Source organism: Pungitius pungitius, chromosome 13, assembly GCF_949316345.1.
Source record: "Pungitius pungitius chromosome 13, fPunPun2.1, whole genome shotgun sequence".
Classification (NCBI taxonomy): Eukaryota; Metazoa; Chordata; class Actinopteri; order Perciformes; family Gasterosteidae; genus Pungitius; species Pungitius pungitius.
The window spans coordinates 7,040,666-7,060,540 of record NC_084912.1 but is presented as its reverse complement, the minus strand read 5'-3'; the positions used below and the strand labels follow the sequence as shown (position 1 = coordinate 7,060,540).

The 19,875-nt window shown below is 41.7% G+C and overlaps 1 protein-coding gene across 2 annotated transcripts in view; it reads left to right on the top strand.

The window, feature by feature from the left end:
• Positions 1-19,875, top strand: part of LOC119214148 (protocadherin-15-like) — a 148,648-nt gene that overhangs the window by 24,745 nt on the left and 104,028 nt on the right. The gene's annotated exons all lie outside the window — the stretch shown is intronic.

Below are 19,875 nucleotides of genomic sequence, written 5' to 3'. Positions count from 1 at the left end.
GAAAATGAGTCACAGAATTAGGGCGGGATGGAGAATAAGTGGTTTTATTTTGCAGTGAGAAGAGGAAGAATTCAAAGGCTCTATGTGGATGCCGTTAAGCTCAATAATCACACAGTAATTTAGTTGTTTTTCTGTAACCTTCTTCACTGCGAAAAATAACGACTGTGTCCTGTAAAAAAATGCAATGTTTAACTACGTTTATTTCACTATGAAAATAACAATGATTTAAAATCATGAATTGCAGCAGGGCCTTTATTGGTTACATATATAACATATAATGCACCTTGACAGTCTTGTTTTGAGTATATATTGATTTGCACTTCATGACTAAGCCATGCAGCTCCCTGCACTAACAAACTGCGACACCAATCAGTGGGCTCACAAAGTCCTCACTTTGACACTTAACTGATCCCAGTTTGCACAAACTGTCATGTTTTGATAGATGATTAGCACTTGATTCGATTGCGCTCACTTTTAAAGTTAAAAGTCTCTGCAAGCCAGTGATAGAAGACAACTTCTTTTTAGGTGCTAATGGACTCTCTGGAGGTCTGGTTGCCCCTGGTCACAAAAGTAATAACCTGTGGTTGCTGTCAAAGAGCTCCCTCTGCAAGGTTGCCAAGGTACAGGATGAGGAGAAAAGGCAGGATTGGGAGGGAGGGCGGGGGGGGGGGGGGAACGGGGCGTGGGGGTAGAGGGAGCATTTTCATTACAGCCCTCAGTGTGGATTTCTATAGCCGCTGGGATTCCTAGTAACCACTCTGGTACTTGTACTGTGGTCCCCATGTGTTCCAATTATCAACTACTTCAGCTTATATGTGAGCAGCCCAAAGAAATCCCATCGCATGAGTGTCTGCTGTCACACAGCTGTGAGGCTACTGAAGGACATAATCACAAAGAGTATTATATAAATAAATATGCAATTATTTTTTATTAAGAGTTGCTACTAGTTATTAATACTAGACATCAATCCAACACCAGTGGATCACATAATTACTGGTTTTTGGTGTAATGATCTCACAGAGAATGATGCCCTCTGGAGTTCCAGTAAATTCTTAGGAGCATTTCAGCATCTTATAGCTCAGTGTTTGGGTTTTCTGTTTTCTGCTTCAACACAGTTGAGCATCTAGCAGCTAAACGGTGTCAATAGATCAACATTGTGTTCACACAGCTTGTTTTCAGCTGCTGCTTCAGGTGTTGCAGGTCTAGAATGGCAAAACATATGCCCATAAACTGTTGCATGCAACAAGTGACTTTGCTCATGTTCCTTTTTTTTTTTGTGGTACCTGACCTGCGGTACCATCGCATCCCAAATGTACCGTTGAACATCGATGGAGGATCTGCCACACTAACAGCCGTGTCTCACTTTCATGTCGAAAACCACAGCAATAACGGCCATGACGCATAGATCTGCAATTTAAATACTTGCAAAGTGGCTGCAATCTGGTAGCAGTAAGATACTTAGTACCTAGTTCTGCAATGTCCTCCGGATTGCACAGGACATTTTCACATTGGCTCTTAGAACCAAACTCTAGCTTATTTCCTCCGGCAAAACGAGCAGGGAAACACAAACATGTGGGGTTTTGAACAGACTAGTCACAATTATTGTTAAAGCCAACCACTGCGCACTGCAGACTGAAGCACATGGATATTCTATGCTAAACTTGTTTTCTTTGACAAACACACACACACTAGGATGTTTGGCTTTTCTCTGACTTCCCCTCCCTGTTCTTCCTCCTCTTGCTTGTCCGCCATCTGTTGCTCTGACCTCTCAATAACCCACAAGCTTTCAGTGCCAAACTATGAATGTCCCCTGGCACTTCTTCTCCTCAACGCACTCGACGCTCCCTTCGGCATTTCCATTTGCACAAAGCCAGTTTCAATTTTTATAGTAGGTAATAGTGGCGGGTGCCAGTAGAAGCCTGGAGTCCGAAATAAAGTTAACCATAGAAACCAGCACCCTGAGCAGAACAATGTGTGTCTGTCTGTGTGGGTTTCCTCGAAGCTTCGGCTCACTCAACCACGGATCTGTGCCCACTTTATGGGCAATCGGACCATCTGAACTAACTACCCACCAGGCTTTGGTGGCTTGTCATATTGTCATTCCATGGACATATCTTACTTTTAAAATGCATCAGCCTAATTAATAACAGTCTGTTAGAGAGATAATTGTCGTGCTAATGAAGACTCACAGCAGAATACTCACCGTTGGGAGTACATAGTGCCTGTTTTGCTTCGAAGAGAAGGCTCTCATTACGCACCATAGACAGCATTAACTTTTTCACTGTGTGGGAAGCTGCCTTCTGCCCACAGGTATATATAAATAGCTAATGCCATCACACTCTCGCCAAGTGTGCGTAAGTACCTGTTTTTTGTAGAAAAGTTGGTTGGCGCACTGGTGTTTTTTTGGTCCTGAATGTGGCCTTATGCAAATATGTCAAGTTACAGCTCGACAAACACTGTTAACAGTTGCATGACTTCTAAGCAAATGCAGGGGCTGGTGCTCTTTTGGGAAATGCATTATAAAGTCCAGGTGTGTATCGAGATTTTTGATACAAATTCACGTCTTTGTAATTGATAAAAACAAGGACGCAAACCAAAATTAGGAAATTATGTAAGCTTTGATGGCCTTGTCTTGTTTAAAAAAATCATATTTCTTAAATGAGGCCCACAGTTTGATTGCAGGTCCAAGATTTCAGTCTTTTAGCAATTTTGCAGCTTTAGATCTGTGTGTGTCTGTGCATATAGGTGCAAACGCAGTTAAATGTGCATGTTCAAACTCCCATGAGATTACCTAAAGGGAGCTCACCGGTCAGAGGAATTTGGAACTGAACAGCTGTGCATACACACAGTCCAGGGAAATTACACTTTCACAGGAAGAATTGTTCAATATGTCACCAGTGGATAAAAAAAACATTCAAGATGAAGCATGCATTTTTGTTGTCAGAGTCTTCCTACATCTGATTCCTCTCTCTTACAAGGCTTGTTGCCTCACTGGCGCTGCTTTGATGAGTTTGTTGACAACGTACTTTAAGCGCTCACCTTAAAGAGCCAATGTAATATGAAAAACGATTAGAAAGAAGGCATCCATCCAAGGGGCTGTTTTCATTTTCTGCTCACCCAGGTATGCCCGTGCTCTCCTAAAAAACAGCCCATTGGATCATTTATTTTGCCGTTGCTTCAGAGCTTGCGCCATCGGTTGACTCTTTGTTTAATAAGAGGAAATCATTTGCCTTTTCGTTCCAGATCCGTGTCAACGTCTTCAACGTAATATATACTAATTGTGAATATTAATAAACGTAGGAGGTATGTCCGCTAAATGTGCAAGTAAAATGAAAAAGGTTTGTAAACATATATAGGAAATTACCTAAGGTTGATCATGTAAACGATTCATTTAACTGAAAGATAGGGTTAGGGACCTTTAAGCTTTTGCTTCCCTCTACTCCTTTTCTTGAACAAAAGGTGACTTTTTCATTTTATTTTGTGGTCTATGTCTATGTTGATTTTTAAATATCTTATTTGTTAATGTCTACATGTTCAAGAAATAAAATGCTTCAATCAAACTGGGTGATTGTTTGAGTCACACGTTTCCCGCAAAATGTCTAGAAAGCAAAATAATGAGGCAGATGGCACGCGATCCGTTTTCAAAACATCCAGTCCCTCACTGACGACAGGTCATATTCAAACATCGAAATGGTCCCAAAACATTTGAATGCGTCAGCAGCATTCAATGGACTATAAAAGCACCTCGCATTCAAAGAAAGATTGACTTTTTCTAAGTTCAGGGAAATTCAGTTTTGCAATAATGCAACATAACTAATAATAATTATCTATAATAATTATACCCTTCTTCATGATTGAATATAAATACAAAGTGGGAATTCTTCATAAACGGATCCTCATGCTCTTGTGGTTGTACCGGACAAAAGGCACAAACAATGATACAAATTTGAGCATTTTCAGAAGAATAGACAGTTTCTAAAAAGTCAATTAAAGCGCGCCTGGTCCAAAGTATTTTATGCCTGTGTAATTGGCCTTTTTCCTTAATTTTTTTTTAGATGAAAAAGACTGTCTTCATATTCCTTTTCATGTCTACATTGTTAGGATGGGCAAATACACTGCAGTTATTTGAAGAATGATATTATGAATAATAGAATATTGAGTAGTGAAAGGCCTGTTCATTGATGGAAGTGTCCGCGGTTACTGTTAATTTCTTTCCCCCCAGTTATTCCTCGCTCATTTTTTTTTTACTGATTTATTAACTGACATTTTGCACGGACATGTGCTTTCACACTTACTGCTTTTATTCCAAAAGACAAAGACGAACCTCATAATATTTCAAATGTCTGCCTGGTAATTCATCACTAATGCGACTTCGTTGGGGGCACTGAGAAGAGACAGGTTTCCAAGTGCAGCATATCCCTTAATCACCCTCCTCTGAGGAGCGTCTTCACTCCTCCCTGAACCCCTGGCCCCTCGTTCCACTGCAGCAACGGGGACCAGACCAGAGGGGGGAATTAGTGCCGTGGCAGGGGCTGATTATTAGAGCTTCTGCTCCAAGCCTTCTTCACACCAAACACAAGCTGGAGCCAAGTGGAGGTAGTGATGACTTAACCCAGATTAGCTCTGCATACTCATCCGGGGGCCTGTGCGCATGCCGGTTAGAGGGCTATTTCTATTACACTTTTTAGCTTAGAATGTTAGCTTGAAATCCATAATCAATAATAATTGTAAAAATACAGCTACATCTTTTTTTGAAGCAGCTGCCAACAAACACAAACTGACATCCATGCGCTGTCGAATGAATGAGATCGTGAATTCATTGTTAAGAAGAGATTTGGAAAAGATCCATACAATGGACAATGGACCAAATGCTGCTAAGTGGACCTTTTGTGTGGAGATTCTTGCCGCTCTCAAAGGTCAAGAATGAATATCCATCCTGCTCTCAATTATGCATGTCAGTAGTAATATTTAGAGCAGTGGTTCCCGACCTTTTCTTTTGTCCGAGATACACAGGCCTCATACCTTTTCATTGGAAACTGGTTTATTTAACGTGTCATTATATAAAAATGTTTTATATCTGGTTTTATATCTGGTCCTTCCTTTTTTGTATGTTTGACCTCTACAGACGACTGGCCACGTTCTTGAGGCCCTGTCCTGCGCAACATAGTTTTTTTTTTACTTTGGATATTTTCAGTAACGTTTCTCGGGTTTATCAGAACTCTCAAAATACTGCTATTGATTGAAAACGGCTTGAACTTCAGTACTGTTCATCATCTCTAAAATAAGTTCAGTTATCCAACTATTAGCCAACAATTCTTTATTGCAGAAAATGAAAAAGGTTCAATGAATTCTTCATTTACAACACTGAATGTAAGACACAAGCAAATCAGATGTACTGTTTGAGAAAAGTAACATCATTTTTGCGGCAGATTTGTCTGAATTTTTGTGTAATTGCTGTTATTTATTGAATATTAGTAGCAACCTTTTATTTGGGATTCAGCCACCACAACATCTAATTAGAGTTTATTGATGGGAGGCCTTTTGTTCCTGGTGAAGCTGAAGGGAAGAAAAGGCCACTGATTGTTGCAAAGTGACAGGTGAATCATAGCGAGCCGCCTCCGGTGGTATTATTTCTCAGCTGCACTCCTATTGAGCTTCGGTCAGACACACTGCGGGTCCTCTCTGCCCGAGACGATGTCCACACACTCTGTAATAAGTTATGGATTAGTTTGACCTTCCTGAGTGGATTTGGTGGCTTTTCTTTCCCTTCTCGTTCATTGCATATAGGGAAGACGGTCTGTTAAATATGTCACATCTATCTGAGGGTGTGTGCATGTGTGTGTGTGTGTGTGTGGGGGGGGGGGGGGGGGGTGTGGGTGCATAAGTTGTATCCAGCAGGTATGAGGTTGGAGGATGGGTAACGGAGCTTTAGACAGGATCACCTTTTCTGACCGGTGTAATAAGATTAGCCTACCTGCTCCACACGTCATGACCAGAGGGAGGCAGAGAGGGAGGGAGGGAGGGAGGGAGGTAGAGAGAGACAGAGACAGAGAGAGAGAGAGAGGGTTGAAGCGGGGTTGCTCCGTGCGGTCGTCTTGCCTTAGACCCCCGGATAGGATGCATCCCCTCGGTGAGGCGCTTCTGTCTCTCGCTGTGTCGGGCTAAAAGACGCCAGGGCAGCACAGCGCGGATGTGCCCGCGCGACAACACTGCAGCTGTCCTGCTGGCTGATATTTGTGGTTTCTTTTCCCGTCCTAAAGGATTTTTTTGCAACGCGCTTCTGGAGCGCAAACATGGTAAGAAGTTTCCTGATTATTATTATATTTTTTTTGCGACTGGCGTTATTCTTCAGGCGCGTTACGATGCGCCCGCGTAGGGTTCAGCCCAAATGTCTCCTTGGTCCTCACTGCGTAATTGTCTTTTTCACCCTGAAATGGAAGCCGGTTCGGGGCGATGCATTGCCGATATTGTCACAGTATTATGTCAGTTCCCGGCCGTGAAATGACCAGTTAATCCATCGGCGAGACGCAGTCGTTCACCTTAACTGTGATCTGCGCCCGCTAATCTCCGGAGGGTGAAGTTTCCAAACACTGGTTTAGCGCACGAGCCTTCACTTTGGATTATCTAAAGGATGATATTCCCATCGGTGGACTGTATAATGCACCAGCCTCACCATCAAAAAGTATTTTTTGAATTTTTCAATGAGCTATTACGCGAGTCATTTACCCGCACGTTCAGAGAGGAAACCTCGGGGAATGCCATTCACCGACTGAGCATCCACAGCTGCATTTGTTTATTATTTGACTTTTTCATTCTGCCTCATATGCATATCAATAAGGGCACTCGAATCCCCCCCCCCCTCCCCTCTCCCACCGGGTATGAGCGGGGGCGCGCCGCAGGAGGCGCGCTGTGTGCCGCTTCGAAACTCAATTCAGACACACGATCTTTTGACGGAATCAAGAGTGAACTTAATAACATTTAATAACACCTTCAGTGGCCCATTGCCTACTCGACAGAGCCCTCGTCTCAGATATTACTTGGATGGATGCAGAATAGGACCGAATAACCTCACAGAGACCTGTAGAAGGTTCTGGTGGAGTTGCAGGTGTCTTAAAGTAAAGGCATGCTGTATTTCATTACATTACATTCAAAATGCAGCAACAAGGATGAAGTCACTTCATTTGAATGCTTTATGTTATCTAATGTCTTTGCCCAATAGTAGCCTGGGCTCTAACAGAGTACTGTAATAGGTGACTAATTAAACTCCAAAGACAGGCAGCTTTGACAGGTCAGAGTTACAACTTGCAGACATGAAACCAGTCACCATGTACAAAGCATTTCAACTCTATGTGACAGCTTGCTTTGATAACACATGTCTCCATTGTTGAAACATCTGTTAGCCGAAAGGCTATTAACACTGTTCAGCCAACCTGAATGAATAATTAAATATTGTTGATAACGGCTTGTATCATTTTGGTACTAAAGCTAAACTCAGCTTGTGATCTTATTAATGCTTATGTCTAATTATATTGCTTCTGCAGACCTTTTGACGTAACATAGCAGCAAAAGCAGAGAAGTGAAGGCTGCTTTTCACTTAGGTGTGTTAAGTGGCTTGTCCTGAATTGACCTGGAGGAGGATCTGCAAATTCTCACAATTCAGATCTGCAGTTAAGGATAATTCTCTTTTTAAGGGACTTTGATGATTCATCGATTATTCAGAAAGGTTCCTGTTCAATTTTCTGTGTTGTGGCTTTAAAAGCGTAATGGAAAACTGTGAGACCCTGTTAGCCAAACATCACTTTTTAGAATATCTATTGTTGCAATCTGGATGTTCTATTTGCGGGTTTATATTTCGAAGGTCATAACATGGTGTCAAATTAGCATAACTACACCGAATTTTCTTTGAGGTTTCCTTGGATGGTTCAGTTTCCATCATATGCCATGCATATTAAGTGTCTTCACTTAACCTTTTGTGCTTATTTCTGGACTGTTGTGAGATCTTTAGCTCACCTAGAGCTTAAGTACTGGCAAATTGTGTATAACCTACAATTTGAATTGTTGAAATGGAAGACTGGAAACTCATGGGAATCTTCCCTTTAAGTATTAATAAAGTAAAAGACTGTAGAGAGGTCGTAAAATACTGAAGTGAGCCAGGGGGCATAAATTATACTAAGAAGCCACAGAGGGTCTTGTTCATACCGCAGGATGGAAAGGAAATCCTTCGGGGGGGTGGTACAGGTGCAAGTGTGAGACTAATCCTTCAACTGGGTGGTTGGCTTCCCCGGTTCAGTTATTTTTTGATGGAAGAGCAGAATGGCTTTCCATGTTCTTCTCCCTCAGCATTATCTTTAAATATTGACACACAATGCTCAGAAATCCACACCTGCACCTCATCTTTGCATTGGTTCGGGTGAGTAGTCTGCTTTCATTTAGTCTTCACCTCTTTATTAAATGCGCTCACAACAGCAAGATGTGTGTGTGTGTGTTAGGGAGATGAAATGGTAATTAACAAGGGCTGCAACAATCCCATGGCTGACTAATGATCTAATCTTGCCTGTTGCATCAGCACTTCACACAAAATGCATTCTGCTGCTGAAGCAAATCATTTTGCAGGATATGAGAGAGGCAAAAAAAGTCTAAATTCAAGCCTTTGGAGTTCTGTCAAAATGAGTGACATTTGTTGCTATGGTCATCTTTAACAGGTCCCACTAAAGGGGGACAACTAATGACGTAAATCGTTAGAAACCAGTAGAAAATGCATATTATCTTTTTGTGAATTTAGATACAGTATAACAGCAGGACCACATGTGGGATTTAATGAACTGGGCTGATCATAAGGAAGAGAAATGTAACCAGTGGAACGGTGTTCTACTATGATGACTTCTTAATATTTTGTCTACATCCAATAGAGGACTAAGGCATAGAGGAATACGCTAAAGTATCAGGCTGCATGGCAACACAGGGAGTATTTGTGGGTTGGATCTGTTCATTGTTGCTTTTGGTCTTTTCAGTACCATTGTTTCGAGTATGGCTTGCCTTATGGTATAGATATATATATAAAAGTATATCTCGATCATGTTGTTTTTAGAAGATGGGCTATGTTTTCAGTAATGCGCTCTGAAAGGCTGAGTTGTTTGAACTTGATTAGTATTAATTGATTTTCTTGGCCACACGGTGTCTGTTTTAACGAGCTCTAACACATCATCGACATATTGTCACACTTTGAAGTTGTTTTAGTGAATGTGTTCAAAGTCTATAAGAGTGAAAATGGACTAAAACAACATATTCCCCCTTCAGATGCTGTGAGTTTGTCTGTATGGGTTTCACCTGCAACTTTGGATACCTACAAGATTTTTTTTTGCAGTACGGTTTTACAAACTGAAGAAAAAACAGTATAAGTTGTGAAGATGGAATTTCATCATAGGATACAGGATTTTTTTCCCTACAGTGCATTACTATCATAACTTACTTATCATTCTGCAAATATGTCTTTATTCATGAGCACAATGGACACCTCGGGGTAACCATTTCAATATCATTTGATAAGAGAACTCGTGGGTTTGCGATGCCTGAGATGATTTAAGCCCAAGTGAGAGAAAGAGGAAACGGAAGCTTTTGTGATATTCGTTTTCTTTCTTTTTTTTACCTTCCTTCTGGTGTTTCAATTTCTAGTGATGTTCTTTCACATATTCAGAGGAGATGCGGCGCGTCGCAATCCTGTGTAATGATTTACCACCGTCTCCCTCCCGGTTTCCACGAGGGGAAGGGCACGTACTGCACAGCAAGAACACCATTATCGGATCAGTGACAGATATCCCAAGTAGTAAACTCTGCCAGCTGTAGTGGATTGAAGTGTACGAATGGCAAACAGCAGTACCGACCCAGTATAAGAGGCTGCAGTGAGCGTGGAGATGAGTTAAAGACACAGGGCTGGTGCTGGACACTGAAGGATGATCCGATCTGTTTGCATTCATCAATTTTAACAGTCATACATCTCTTCAAGCGATGGATCTTTTCTTCCTCCACCATTTGAGTGTGATTGTCTGCATCTCTGCCCTCTAATCGCTCTTTCTGACATCATACATTATACAGCTTTCTTATACGTTCTTTCTTAATGCTATCAATGATGGACTTTTAAGGAGTTCTTAAAAGTCCATCATTACAAAGATTGACATTCTTTGGAATGTCAATCTACTTATTACGTGTGAGAAAACTAATTTGATATATATATATATTATGCAATATCATCTTTAAGCTTACAGGATGTTTTATAGAGAAGTCAAACAGTAAGGTTAGTGAAGGCTGGGATTTTCTTCTCTTTAATTAACCATTAAGACAATTTAAGATATTGTAACTAGCTAGTGAACAAGTCAACATCTGTTTAGAGTTTCTTCCTCCGTTGGAAGGTATTTAATGGACACGCTAATTAGTTGCCCCGGTTTGGGGAATACATGAATGTGTCTTGGCCTGTGACCTATTTTTTGTTTTCTTTGTAATAGCAAGTTTATTGACCAGCCCTTCTCTCCATGCAGAATAGGGCGCAAAAAAAGTTTGAAGGTTTAATTTAGGGCATTTGCATTATTTATTTGTTTACTCTGACTTTAGACCGACTCGGCGTGTTCCAGCTGTGACTAGAGGGTGGCTGGCGCTACATCTGGGGTGTCTGTCATAAAACTGCAGAAACTCTCCTGAGTTAAACCCTGCGGTTCGCTGCGTTGAAGGAAACATTGTGCCAACATTTCAGAAACTTTTCAGTTTAGTCTTTAAAAAGTATGAGTGTGAGAATCCAAAGAGGCTGTAAGGGCGGAGTAGCCGGTGTGTTGACGTTTAATGAGTAATTTGTTGTTAAGTAAATATATAAATACAGATAATATGTTCATTCCCAGCCGGGAAATCGCTAGTTAATCCATTGGCGAGACGCGTTCACCTCAACTGTGATCTGTGCTCGCTGATCTATGGAGGGTGAAGTTCTCAAACACTGATTTAGCGCACTGGCCTTCACTTTGGATTATCTAAAGGATGATAATCCCCATCCATGTATTAAAATACAGAACAAACATAATCTTAGAAAATATTCTATTGCTATTGCATCCAACGTGTCTTGCGGGGGGGTCAAGGGATGCCTGTCAACATCAGTGGCGTGCATGAGGGGGAACAGAATGGCAAGAGCGCCAAGCCCTTGTTGAATTTTCCAACTCTTACAAACCACGCTGTTTTTTTTTCCAAGCGCAGATATCAGTTTCCAACCACCCTCAAAGTTTCTTACTCTGACCTCAACACACTTGACCGCTGCTGAAATGTAAAACCGCTCTCATCAAATATCTTGACATCGCCATGATCGCCATACGTCAACATTTTACCCAAAGTCATCCGTCCTTTACTTTATACCTAACACAACTCGCCTCAACCTTATGTTCAGCTTTTAATACCATTGATGCAACAAACAAAAGTATTTCTTTGCAACCATTTGACAGGTTTCCTCTCAGAGCTTACAGTGGTTTCGGCTGTCTCATATTAATCACCAGATTTCCGATGCACACTAATAACTACTCTTTTATGTGTCAGTGAATCTGTAGAACATGAGGCTGAGGGTCAGAGATGTTTTGTATTGAAGTTTTCGGGTAGTCCCTTACTGTGCTTTTTACTGTGTTTTTGAAGGATCACGGAGACATATTTTCATCAGAATGTTACTCACAGGGCTTTGTTGGCACATAAAAGAGCCATTTCAATACAAATGACTGCACTCTGTCTTTTATACCAGAATCCTTTGAAGCATTCAGAGGAAGTTAAGGAGGTTAGTGGATTGCGTTATGTGGTGGCTCACATGCCACTTAAGTGGACTCTTAAAAGGAGAAATGTGTGTTTTATATTTTATATCTGTTCATCCCACGACATATGCAAAGCGTCTCCCAAAAAGTGAGCAACGAAAAGTAATATTCTGCTCTCTGATCTAAAGAAGATATCATTCAAATCCATTCAGCACAGCGCTTTTGCCAGATATAGATTTTTAAAAATGGATTAAGTGGATGTCCTGACCTTTGACAAGCAGATAGAACAATACGATATATTCATCGATTGAAGATCTGCATTGCAGATAAGGGGTAGATAGCAATGAATAGTATAAGAATACATTCAATGCTCAGTCCAATCCCTTACATATGTTTTTAAAGGCATAGCTGCAACAGGAAATCAATAATATATCAGTTTAATTTTTTTAACATTTTTATTGTGACTAAAATGTATATTTATATTTGAAAAAAAATCTTGTCAGCGCTCTGGTGAAACTGATATGTCAGTGTGTCACTGTATTTAAATCTCCTCAAACATAGTTTGGTATTTTTACTTATTGGCCACATATACACAGACACAGATATGCAGATACAACATATCTGCACATGCTGATATGGACTGGCTTCTCCATTGTTATAGTGAAAAATATATGTCTTTCACCTGCGTCATAATTCTAATCATTCCCTTTTGGATTTTATTTGACTATGAAAGAACTATTCATTACAGAGAGAAACCGTGTGACCATCACAGCCAAGCTAGTGTTAAAAGTCACCCCCTGATGTCTACTAAAAGTCATAAAAAAAAGGTTCTTTTGTCTGGCATCAGCTGCATGTGTTTAAGTCGACTTGTCTAAGTGGTTCCTATTGTGCAGAGCTATTTGCCTTGTGACACGGATCGGGTGTTTTTAGTGCTAAGCGGACAGCGCAGAGTGGTGGTGGCACCCACATGGACTGGGCTCAGCGAGGGTTTAGAGATATACAATGTGGTCATGAGATGACTAAGGCAGAGGGATTTGACCCTCCGAGACCTGTGCCTCGTTCACGCTGAATTAGAGAAAATTAGAGGTTTAGTGGACCACCGGGCTCGGGTTGACATTATCTACTTACTGCACTGCATGTGGGTTTACTTTCGATCTTCCTATTGCAGGTTCTCCAATCGTCAATGAGAGGGAAAATCACAGAGATATTATGGTGCGAAATTATAGTCTTTTATAGTATGTTCTGGTGCTGTTTAGTGCGTGGTCCATTTTCTTTTAGTTGGATTCAGACAGTGTTCTTAGATTTAGTCAACAAAAAAAAACTATATATTATTGACTTCAACAGAAGATGTTACTGAATCCATCATACACACGTTTCATCCTATCCCTACCTTCCACTATTACACGCTCCTAAGTTGCCTCAAGACCCGCGGCCATCACTTTTTCTTGACAGACAATCCAGCTGGATAACAGCCAACGTCTCATTACTGCTTATTACATGCTTTCCTTCATTAAACGTGATGGCCTTTATCAAAATGTCCGCGGTGTATGATTAGAGCCCCTTGCTGATTGCAGCTTTACCATAACCCTTTCGCTGTAGTCTGCTAAACACGATTAAAAGTGACCTAGCTGCTTGTTACTTTGGACGTATGCTGTACGCTCTGCCACCATTAACAACGAATACATGTGTTTACGGCGGCCACTCAGCGGCAAATATGAAACGTGGGCTATTGTGGACCTGTCAGGCAGTATGTGGCCTTCAGACCCGAGCTTTGTCTTTTGCCTAATTGGCTCAATACACGTGCAGCTTTGTTGATGGCCACAGAGCAAGGGCTGTTTATTAAAGCATTGTGTACGTGACACCTACACAGACATTTTAATTTCCGTGTAAGCAGCCCCCCCCCCCCCCCCACCCTCAAAGCTGTAAATCTAGGGTAAACAGTGTAGTTAACCATCATACCCAACTTATTGACGTCCCTCCTTTACTGAATTAATTAATCAATGTCCATTATCTAGAATACCGCTCATTTGTCGTCCCATGGCTATTTTTTGTCCGTGAAAGAACATTGCTTAAACAGGTGCATAGGGTTTACCGAAGCGCCTCAGCCCATCACTGTAATCATGAGAGCACTCGAAGCCCGCAGTAAATGTCTTTCATCTACTGCCGGCAGCACTGCTAAAGCACATACTGTAATGTTGATTATACACTACCCATTTAGGGTCAGTGCTTCCAACCAAAATACACAGGCTCACCTCCGCCCCCTACGTTTTATGTCGTTTTTTTTAATCAGTACCAGTTCCCCATAGGGAACATACTAAAAGCGCATCCCCTTGTCAGAGGTAGGCATAAAAAAAAAAAAACGGTAGTTACATAATTAGGGAAACCGAACGAACACCAACTGCATAATAGCTAATAGCATAATTTCTGTCAAGTGAACATTGAGGATGCTTGTTGCACTGAGGGTCTCTCTCTCCCACAGCCACATGCACTCAGTTAAGAATCACTCATCATAATAGCAGGAAAATCATCACATACAGGAAGGCACCTGCAGCGCTAGTGATTTAAGAGCATGAAGTAATTTTAAGTTGAGTTCAATGTGATCGGGGTTCATTAGGGAAATATAAACGGATTTTAAGTGTGCATAACGCCATGAAAAATGGAAAATCCACTGCGTGTAAAGGTGATTATTCACGTCACAAGGTATTACAAAGATGACTCTTAAGCAAGCGATAGCTCCAATCAAAGGTGACTGGATAATTGCTGTCGGCCATACCTTTTACTTTCCTTTCTGTCCATCACTGACCAGCCGTCGTTTGCAGTTTACTGATGTCATGTTCAGTTCACATTTACATTTGACAACTTTAACATTTAGTTCTAATGGTAAAGTTGAGGTTGCCTGCAGCCGGTGGGGAGATTGTGAAGGGAGAGTCTGGCCTGGCAGTGCAGAGCATGAGTTCCATTGAGCTCTCACAAGCTTCTTTGTCTCAGTGATCTGACCTTACATTGATCAGTTAATTCATTTTCCCGGTATCTATGAACCGGGAGAACGATAAGACTTTAGCTCAAACTGCTCGACTAGATGTGCTTCCTATGCCATTCTTTTGTGTATTTGAATGCTATCTCTGGCTTGGTCTGTTAGGGCTAATCACTCCCATCATGAGTGCACAGGGTCTCCCTCGCTTCCTCTGATTACATCTCACAGGAGGCAATAAATAGGTCAACGCTGGTCTATGACCCTTAACTAAACTGCTTTAACATTTACTTGTATTTAATTCCTCAATATGTTTTTTAATGGGGTTTTTTTTAGTGTGGAACCTGGTGCAAATCCAATCGTGTTTTGGTCTGTGTGTGACTTTGCTTAAAGTGTTAAGGGGTTTGTTTGCGTTTCCTCGCTTGGAGTTACACGTTAGAGTTGAGCTGCTGGTGTTACATTACGGTGACAGCTACATTACATGCTTGATTTTGCTCGCTGTTGCCAAGTAAAGATCACATTACAGGCCCAGGTACAGACATTGCACTCCTGTGATGTCATCGGTTGGGACTTTTTGGTAATTACCTGTGATGACTAATGCACCATGGTGCTCTATTTTGTCAGACCAGAACATCCCATTGCAGGTTTTGTTAAGAAACATTCTGTGATGAGATGCCCTGAATTGCACCCGCTCAAAGCCGAGCCCCCTGCCGCTACTCCCTCAACCTCTCCGAGCTCCAGTGCCAACCTTGACAATAACTGCAGGAATATATAAAAATGAGAGAGATGGGTCGACAAAATGCATCCGAAGAATATCTTCAGTGCAAAAACTGGTTATAAAGACACTGTTCCTGTTCAAGCAGTTCCAACCTCCCCAGGTAACAACTGGCACTATTTTTTAACAATAAAAAGCTTGAAATCGCACAAAACTGAATACTAGCATTAGTATTAAAATGCTTCGCTAGTTATTGGTGGTGTCCCGAAAGAACACACATGCTGCTTTTGCTTTTGAATGATTTTAAGACAAAGATAAAGACCCGCTCTGCTTTACAGTGCTGATCCTGAACCCTGTCTTCTGTTTCGATTGCCAGGTGGTTCACTTTTACGCCGTGATCTGTCAGCTTTGGCTTCTGACTTTATCTTTTAACCTCTTGTTGGTTGTTAAACCCATTGGCATCCTGCATATCTTTTTAAACACACACTAAAGCCCTTTCTGTCTTCTCTCCAAAATACCTTTTGTTTATTTTTTTCCCAGAAGTGTATCTCCTCAGAATGTGCAGCTGGAGTTACCAAGCGGCTCACATTTTCAGTGACAGCTCGGCGTTCTTGCGGCGGGGGCGGGACTTAGAGAAGAGTGAATTTGCCGCGTTGGCAGTCCTGTCAGAACCTCGACACATAAAGGAGTCCTTGTGACGTGTTGGGTGCTAACATGCCCTTTCTCTTTGTTCCAATTATATTAGTTAGTTCAGAAGCCTTTTGAATTGATTTGTTTTTGCAATAGATAACCCAATCCACTGCTTATTTTAAATTGTTCCCTGTTCCTGCAAAAAGACAAAGCGTTCTCCCTGCCTGTGGTTTGTTTGAAATGTGAATACAACAGGACAGTCCGCTGCTGTTATGATTCTAATTGGGATGTGAAGAAAAAAAAAAGTCGTCCTTGTTTTGCAGTTTGTTCGAGCACCCTGGCATTATGGGTAATATAGTGTCAACTGATAACTCATTTATGAGCCCATGTGCCGCTGGCAGCATCTCAAGGGTTTTATGACTTCAAACATTGCATTATTTACAGTGCTGTTGTTCATTCGGTCACTCAATCAATGGGATGACATGACTGTGCATTGTAAACGGTTGATGAGGATGAGCCACTCGAGATGCAATGTGGTACTTTTTCTACATTAATGGGTCTGCGATGTTCATAACCTGCACCAAGGGGAGGATGCTGGCATAAGATTGATGAGGTAGTCAAATCTCTTGAGAAATTACTTTTGTCTTTGGGTAATGAATGGGTCGCTTTGTTCCTGAATGTTCACCTCAGTTATAGATTCCAACGAATTCAACTGCCTTTGCAACTTAGATAAGCTTATTTTGTTATAACGATGGTGAGTATTTCATTGTGTATTTTTGAAAAATAAATCTTCAATTCTGTTGTAAATTATGAAGTTATCCATTACTGCTGTATCGAAGATTTGCCATTAAGATTTAACACATTATTTATTATATGCTTTATTAATCACATTATTATCTAAATATGCGGTTTCAAAAGCTATGTTAATTGAAAAATAATGTGTGTGTGTATATATATATATATATATATATAATAATATTTTAACATAATCACTTTTTACTTTTTTTGTCCAAAGCCATTTGCTTTGTTAGCTCAGAGAGACTACAATAGCACGGCTGTAAGCAGGGAAGTGGAAAATCCAGCTAGTCCCGGAGGTTTGCAGTGCAGATGGCATCCTCCAGTGCAGTGACACATGCTGGAGCACCTCGGCAGCCCCTGAACTAACGACATTTCACCTTATTAGTCTACTGACGTTTCTTCCCCAGGCTTGTGAATTGGATGACAAGTTTCCACTTTTGAGTCGCTGACCTCTCTTGTTTTTGCTTCTCGCTCAGAACACGTCTCTTTAGGGGGTGACCACGCACGACCTTAAGCAACGGCCTACTTAGAGTATGGTGTAGGTATCTCTGTTTCTTCATATGGCACAAATGTCTGCATTAACGGTGAAAAAAAAGTATGCAGAGGAGCATTTTCACCCTTTACTGGATCTGAGATGGAGATGGAAAATGAAAGATTACATTCTGCCATCAAAACCACTGCGTGAGTCTGGTACAGGCTGACTCTGGACTCGGGGCCAGGCCCGGTCAGAACCATGCTGCTCAGCTGCCTCATCCAGCGTCCGGCTGTGGATTAGCGGCGAGGTGACTGCTTGAATGTTGTGTTCGTACAACTGCACATTTATAAAAAAAAAAAAAAAAAACAGAGAGCATTTAAAGTACTTTTGTCGCTAAGTGGCTTGGCTTTTACTGACTGCTCAAAACACTTGAGTTATAATAACAAGAACAAAATTAAACTGCCTAGAGAACAAATTAACTTCTGATTGGGGTATTTACGTGATTGTATAATCACAAAGTTAATTTCCACAGTTAATAACGGCTACAAATTAGCAAATAATTCGTAACTTCTCCACCAAAGCAAACAAGTGCATCTGTCTGCTGTTCATTGTGACTGTGGCATTACGTATTTACAGTTGCCACGATCAATGCCCTCTGAATGATAATATTTAGTTTCATGCTGTTCTGGACATTAAAACATAATATATTTTCTTGGCCTTGAAGAGTTAAAAGTTGTGATTTCTGTTATGGAGACATCTCTGACAGTCCGTCAGCACCAGAGCTCCTGAACAGGAAGAGGTGGGATAAAAAACTCTACGCCGGGGGAGAGGCGATCGAAGGAACTCAGCCAGCGAAAGAAAGAAAGAGACAACCTGCTTCTTTTTTTGTTTCTTTTTTTTTCATGGAGCACAAAACCCCTTCAACTTTGGGATAAAGAACGCCATCTTGACTTTTTGAGTAATCTGTGATTGCTTCCTTCACCTCTCCCTCTCACTTTACCCCAACCACCCTCTCATTGTTCTGGTCCAACCCCCTTACGTCATTGGTGTGATTACAAATTATAATGGCAAATACAGGCAAGCGTCGTTATTCGGCAGAAGCATTGTGATGTTTAGATTCTGGTAAAAAAAAAAAAAAAGGTGTCGTAGCCGTTGACGTAGAGCAGAGTTGGGATTGACCTGTTGCCCCGAGAGCGTAATGAAAGCTTTGGGTTCGCCGCTGTGACTGACGGGCCGCGATGGAAAGGACAGCGTTGGCCATGGAGCCTTTTTCTCTTTCAGCACCCAGTCAACAATCTCTCCAGTTCCCGCTGTTCATTAAGTTGGGAGGAACATCCCCGGTTGTCCTATGTAAATGAGACACAGCGTTCCCATGTCAACCGAGAGGAGTTCTTGGAAGAAGCTGTGGAAAGAAACCCCTTCCCCTCTTCGGGGGGGGGGGGGGGGTGTGCTTTTTCTTTCTCACGTGAAAAGGATCAAAGCAATCTCACCCAGCCCCGTTAGCAAAGAGAGAGATGCGTCAATGTGGGGAATCAAATCTGCTTCAAAAAAAGCAACGCCACTGGGAGCCAGAGAGATGAGAGAGGCTTGCGAGGAAACGGGGAACCGGTGTGAAATGGCTCTCGTCGCGCTTTAGGGGAACGCAGCCGTCTCCTGCTGTTGACGCGAGACGTCCGTTGTTTGGGAGCGGGCCGGGTGCAGCGGGGTCACATTCGTTTGGGTGGATGCTTTGCGATATGCACAGTAAGGGGAGAGTGAACGAGTGGAATCACCGAGGTCTGATCGGCGTGAGTCCGAGATTCTACATTTTCTGTTCAACGTGCTTTGATGCGACAGTGTTGATTCCTGTGGTTCCCTCCCGTCCCTTTTAGCATATGCTACAAAAGCCGATTTCACAGCTTATCACCTGCTCTGAGGAGAAGCCTTGAGAGGAAGGTGTGACATCAAATAGCTCAGACAGACAGAAACACTCCCCCCACCCCCCCACCCGCTATTCCTCCTCCTGACACCTTGCAGAGTGGAGGCTGTGTGCCTTAACAACGAGTCTAAACATACAAATGATACGCACTGGATTGTTCTTGATCTTCCTTCCAGCTGGATTCATTCAGCCACCAGCTGATACAGTGAGCTCTTCCTCTTGGGTTCTGGCGACCTGTGATATTTTTTGACACAAGGATATTACTTTTCACTTAGATGTTTGGTGGTGTGCCATGAAATTCCACCAGAATTGTAAATCTCCTTGCATATAGTTGGTGACAATGGAGACTGTGTTTAGCTTCCAATTGTCAGAAGTTTCTTGTGACTGCATGTTTGTATTTAGTCACACTTACATTTTATTTATACAACACAATACTACAGACCATAAACCTCCTGGAGGTTTTTAGTTGAACACACATTAGGTCATTTCAGTCTATATTAGTTCCAGCAGATGCATCTATTATCTGATTTAATGGGATTACTGGTTTTCTGGATTGGAGCAGTACATTGTCGCGTGAGTGCATGTCTGAAGTTGTCATTC